Genomic DNA, 6,642 nt, shown 5'->3' on the forward strand with positions numbered 1-6,642 from the left:
CATGCCCTCCTTTCCTTTGTTCCACTCTTGGTTCTGTGATTTTCTCTCGAACAGACTGTCTGCCAGAGTGAACACGTCTTTTCCGTCACTCTGTTTGCAGGTGAAGTCCGTGCTCTCTCTGTGGCTTTAATGTGTGTCCTGTAGTTGCACCGAGTTCAAGTGTTTGCCTCTGGTCCCTGGGGGGTGGATTTCCTTGGACTCTCTAGGTCTACTGCTACGTCAGATGCAAAACGTGATCAGACTTGCTGTTGTGTGTGCTTGTCTATGCATTTGTGTATCTACCTCATTTCATTTTTCTTTCTAATCACACGTATTCCTTTTGCAAGGCAAATGGAGAGCAGGTGGGTTATACAGAATGCTGGCTCTCCTTCGAAATAGGCCCTTTTCTTATATTCTGAAAGAAACCCTCCATTGCTTTTATTAAAGTTTTGAATACTTGCTGAAATTTTCAAAAGAAAGTAACTGTTTACCTCTTTTGCTGCTTAACAAGATTAACTGTGTGGATTAGTTGTGTCATACCCATTAGTTGTGTCATTCCAGACTGAGCCCCACCCAGTTACGGTGGGCGTCAGTCTCTGTCGCGTGGGGTTGCATTCCGCGTGCCTGGGGCTCCAGCCCCATTGTGCGCCATGTGGCCCCCACCCCGTCTAGGCCACATTAATTCAACCAGAACTGAGCACCTGACTCAAAGGCAGCAAGCGGTCCACAGCGCTGGAGACGTGGGCCAGACCTTTCGGGTTCTCCAACTGTGAAGAGTACAAACGAGGAAACTGAGAGAGAAGTTTCTAGTTGGTGCTGGAAGGAAGAGGGAGCCACCTGGGATTTAGAGGAGTTGCCCCCATGGGCAGCACCAGCTTGAAGATCTGCGGGCTCCGGCTGGGCACCCCCAGAGCAGCCTCCACCCCAGCACCGCAAGGGAGGCCTGACTGGGTTACCTTCTGGGATCTCTGGCAACTGCCCTCACCGGTCCACTTGTGTCCCTGCCATAGACTCCCTTGACCTAGGCCAGCTTGAGCGGGTCTCTGCTTTTTGCAGTCTGTCAAGAGCAATTGCATTGTCCCATTTGGCTGCTTCCTGAGAAGAATAACACGGCTCGCTTTCCTCATGTCCTACCTGGCCCTCGTTCCTGGCCCAAGGCCCACCTGACTGTCGTAAACACCTGTTTTAAATGTGGTACTGTATTCTGTTTGCTAGGGTGGGTGCAAATCTATGCCTCCTAGTCTCGGTGAGTTTGACCCATGCTTTTCTGTCTGGGCACTGTTCCTGTACTGACCCCACGTTTGCCCCAGGAAATGAGTTTAAGTCACCGCCCACCCTGTTTATTTTGGAAGTGTCTCGCTACTTGTAGCAAACCCGTCAGATTGGGGAATTGATAACTTCTGTATGACTAGTATACTTACGTTGTGCAGTTCTCATTGCATCAGTTGGGTGTTTATTTTCAAACGTAGAAATGGTCTCTTTAAACAAAAATGGCCTCTTCAGCATTACTTGCAGATCTGAGAACGGCTATGTCCTGCCCAGTTTGTATTTGGGTTGCTGGCACTATTTTCTCATTCCTCCCCAGTCTCCTTAACTTGTCTGTTTTATGGCACTTACTCTAATCTGCTTTGCACTAGAGCTTCTCCCTCCCCACCCTCCCGGACCCATTAGATTGTGAGCTCTTAGAAGACAGGGGTGACCCTTCATGTCTGATTCCCCTTCCAGATCTAGCACAGTGCCTTGCATCGAGTAGATTTCAATAAATATATGTTCAATGGCACTGGTCTTCCTTGACTTATTTCGTCAAAGCTTGGTTTATCAGTTCTTCCCTTCCTCCTTTCTCCACGCTCTGGAGTTCCGCCTCTGTCTTGCCCCCTCCCCCCGCGCCAGCCCCTGCAACTGCCTGCTGGATGCCTAGAGGGGAAAGCAGGTGCCCTGAGAGAGAAGGCTGGTTTTCCTGGAAGTTTAAGCTCTCCCTTGGCAGAAGGGGCCTGTCATTCAGCCAGTTGCCTCCCTCCACTCCAGCTGGAGCTCTCCCCTGGGTCTAGATTCCAAGTGGAAGCAGAAAACCGGCTTGACCCTGAGCTTCTCCCCTAGGAATCAGGAATGGGGTGACAGAAGTGGCTTCTGGGACCTGAGAATTGGCCAGCCTCTCTGGGCTGCATGGGAGTGGGGAGGTCAGTCTTCTTGGTGGCCAGTGGCTGGCCCTCTCTCTAGTGTCCATAGCCTCAGAAAAGGCAGGTGACAAGGACAGGTTGCTGGCTTCCTGACTCTCCCAAATGCAAACAAACAGAGATCGGCCATGGAGTCAGCTGCCCCATCCTGGAAGGCCAAGTGTAAAGTGGGCTCCAGGAAGTGCTTGGGTTGGGCCCTTCTGGGCCACGATGTGCTCCAAAAAGAGGAAGCCACATTTTGGAAAGGTGCATGACTCCACCCACCAACCCAGTCTCCCTGGAGGCGCCCAGGCAAGGCCTATGTCATCTTTCCCCCATGGTCCCAACACCCTCATCGCGCTGTCAGTTATTCTTCTGCCCAAATGCAGTTTCTAAGCAGGTGGCGTGATACCACCCTGCCCCACCCGCAGCCCAGCCATCTCTGCTTGCAAGCCAGTTTGGAAAGAACCATTCGTTTGCTTTGCTGGTTTCATGATGTGCTTGCTACTAAGAGTTTCACCGATTTTTCCTTAAAACATGTGCAAGCTCTGTTCTGGCAAACTTCCCTGTGTAAAAGTCAAGGCCACAGGTCCACTTGAATAGCTAACAATGGGCCCAGGGGAGGGGGGACAGCCTGGGGCTTTTCTCTTGGGGCCTTGTGGGCCTCCAGCAGGGGGAGGATGGAGAATGTTCATTTCTGCCTTCTGGAGCCCTGGAGTTTCTCTCAACACCACCCTCCTCTGAGGGCCCCCAGAAGTCTTTTGTTTACCTGAGAGTTCACGGTCCCCAGACCCCCCACCTCATGGGCCAGCGTCTGAGCCTCCCTCATTGCTAAGGAGGCTCCCACCCATGGCCCTCTGCCCCAGCCCACTTCTGCCCAGCTCACAGACCACCTGGGAGGGGCCACAGTCCATTCAGGCTGCTATAACAAAAATACCATAAACTGGGTAGCTTCTAAACAACAGACATTTATTGCTCACAGTTCTGGAGAATGGGAAGTCCAAGATCATGGTGCTGGCAGAGCTAGTATCCAGTGAGGACCTGCTTCCTGATTCATAGATGGCTGTCATTTAGCTGTGTCCTCCTGTGGTGGAAAGGGTGGGGGAGCTTTCTGTGGTCTCTTTTATAAGGGCACTAATTCCATTCGTGGGGCTCCATCCTCATGACCTAAAAGCCCTCTAAAGGCCTCACCTATTAATCCCATCACATTGAGGGTTAGGATTTCAATGTATGAGTTGGGGGTGGTGGGGGGGACACAGACATGCAGTCCATAGCCAGCATGTAAGTAGAAAGGGGATACTTCTGCTAAAATGCAGAATACTCCCAATGGTCTCCTAGCCCACTAGGCTGAAGCTTCCAGAGCTGTATTGAGGTCCACCCTCACCAGCTCCTCCAAGAGATGCTGAGCATCTGCTGGGTGCCAGCCCCGCTGGCCCAGGTCATCATCGGAACACTGGGCTAAAATGCATTTCATTCAAAAGACTGACTGCTGGGCTGCCACTAGCCTCACATCGAAGTGCACCGTTGATGTGAGTCTGAGGTGGTCCAGCAGGACTGGACTGAAACTGTCACACTGGTGACGCGAGAAAGAAGAAAGAAGAAGAGAGAAACTCGTGGGCAAGGCTGCCCTGCCCACCATTAATGGAGGTGAGGGGACTTGGGCTTCTCTTGGATTCATGCATTTATGAGTTTGACTTATACTTTGGTGAACTGCTTGACCTTTTCCCCACTGAGCACATATTACTGCTTTAATTAAAATACTTTAAAATATATGATAAAAATATGGCCCCCCAATTTTTTCAGGCAAGACAGCTTAGAAAAAACCCTGTACTCTCTCACCCCTCACCCCTTTTCTGACCTTCATTCAACAAGCATTTATTGAGGACCTTCTGTTTTCCAAGCCCAAAAGAGAATGACGTAACTCCTGCCCCGGGGACAGAGCACTACATTAAGACAGGCCCGTAACCAAAATGCTACCACAAATGGGACCCAAGTTCACAAAGCTGGGCTCCTAGGATTTGTGCAGTTTAGTGGATACCGGTTACACTCGGGTTAAAAATTTAAAAACAAAAACAAAAAACTACAGAGCCAAACACGCGCGCATAATATTAGCAAATGAATCACCCTCCCTCCATCCTCAGGTCCTGTTGATTTTTACATCACAAAGACCTTCCTGTCTGGGGCCCCGGCCTTGGAGTCCTTGGCGGTGCCCATGATGCAGTTCAGCCTGGGCCTCCCCTCTTCCCTCCCCAGAGCGAAGCGGTGGAGATGATGGATCAGATCATGCACTGGGTGTGGGAGGACCCCTCTGGGCTGGGCCGGCCCCAGCTCCCTGGGGCCCCGGCCGCGGAGTCCATGGCGGTGCCCATGGTGCTGCTCAGCCTGGTGGAGCAGCTCGGGGAGGCCGACGACGAGCTGGCGGGCAGCTACGCGGAGCTGGGGGACTGGTGCGCTCGGAGGATTCTGCGGCACGTGCAGGTGGGGGCAGGGCAGCAGGCGGACGGCGGCCGCCAGACAGGGCCTGGGGAGCTGGGGGGGCAGGGCGACCCCCTACGCCCCACCCCCGGGGCGCCTCCTCCGCCCGCACCCGCCCCCGGAGCCGGGCCCCGATGGCTCCCTTTACAGATGGGGGAGATGGGGCGAGGTGCGGCCCAGAACACTCGGGAAGGGAAGGAGGGTCCCGGGGGAGCCGGGGTGGGTGCCAGAGCCCCAGGCACGTCAGGGAGCAGGAAGCCTGGCCAGACTCAACTTCGTCCCAGGCCTCTGTGTGTTCCAGGACAGACACTTCAAAGTCTGGTTGGAGATGACAGGTGAGTGGCACGTGCCCGGAGGACGGGAAAGGATGCAGCCTCAGCCTTGACTCAGAAGCCCCACCCCCCCAGACCAGGCGACGCCTGCCCTCTGGGAAGCTGAATGCGAGGTGCTGAATTGTTGGGGGTGGGGACTACTGACCCTGAACCTCTAGAAGCCTCACAGCACCAAGCCGGCACGGAAGATGGCCAAGGCCAGGTCCCAAATCTCGCCATCAGAGAATGAACTTCTGAGATTCAGTAATTCTGAAATGTTCTCCAAATGTAACTGCTATTACAATTTTGTTACACACTTTCATCCTCCGACTTTCAGGACCCATGCTCTCAGTTGCCTGTGACTGGTTCATTGGGTCCCTGTGCTGTGCACTTGCCTCAGCATGACCTCATGCTTTTCGAGGATTTGAGAAGAAAGGTTTCAGTAGTATGTTTTCCACAAGGAAGTTTGTACTGATAAATGGAATAGTTATAAATGGAATATTTCCTGCCATATCAAGAAACAAAGGATGTCACAGTCACCAACGATTGCAGCCCTCCAAAGTGAACTGGTGAGCCCTGAGGAAACTCAGGGCTGAAAAGAATACCTGCCATCTTGCAGCCATCAGACTGCAGCCACTCCCTGCGGTCAGCCCTGAGGAAACCTGGGATGTGAAAATATAGGATACTGGCCCCAGATAGCTGAGGTGCATATCAAAGGAATGATTTCAGTGAGCCGAGACTCCTGCATCTTCCCAGACATAGAAAAGCACTAAATTCCTTACCTTGAGATATCTGGTTTTCTTTATGTAACAATAATTTTTTGATGTTCCCAATTACCTGCTCTTCATTGCAAAACTCCTATATATCCTGGCTCCTCCCCTCGCCTCCTTGGAGCAGTTTCTCAGAGTTATCTGAAACGCTGTCTCCCGGGCTGCAGCCCTCATTTTGCCTCAAATAAAACTTAACTCGCAACTCTCACGTGGCGCATTTTTTAAGTCAACAGAACCTAGGATTAACAGTTTGGTCAAATCTCAAAAACCCATTGTCTTTAGTCACTGAAAACTGTCGGCATCTATAGCAGTTCTTGTGACAAGATTTCCTTGAAATTTTTTAGCAATTTAAGCATTTTGTAAAGTCTGGTTTGACGTTTGTTTAGTTGAGACCAAACTGTTTTGTTTTGTTTTGTTTTGTTTCTAGCCTTCTGTTTATTTTCTTTAACAGCTTTATTGAGATACGACTCACATATGATACAATTCACCCATTTGAAGCGTACAATATGATGATGTTCAAAACCATCACCAGTTAATTTTAGTACATTTTGTCAGCTCAAAAAGAAATGCTATACCCTTTAACTATCACCCCCCCCACGTCAACCCCCATCCCTCCTGTTCTGAGAGCCTCGTTTTTCTCTAAAACTTGATTCTTTTCTTCATACCTTCAATTCTTTATTATTTCAGGATCAGAGATGATTTATCAAAGACAGAGTTGTATACAGCTTTGGAGATTTTCCTTCTGGAAAATCTTACAAAATGAGAATTCCCCGTAGGACTTTTTCTGAAAATATCCATGACCTAAATGGAATCAAACAACTGAGTACTAAATTCCATTCTTAAAGTTCTTTTACTCAGTGCAGTGAATGCTGTGCTGGTACACCGAACCACTGAATGACATTATTATTCTGTATTGTATTATTATTTAAAAATGTGTAAATGTTCTGTATTTTA

Source organism: Lipotes vexillifer, unplaced genomic scaffold, assembly GCF_000442215.2.
Source record: "Lipotes vexillifer unplaced genomic scaffold, Lipotes_vexillifer_v1.1 scaffold899, whole genome shotgun sequence".
Lineage (NCBI taxonomy): Eukaryota > Metazoa > Chordata > Mammalia > Artiodactyla > Lipotidae > Lipotes > Lipotes vexillifer.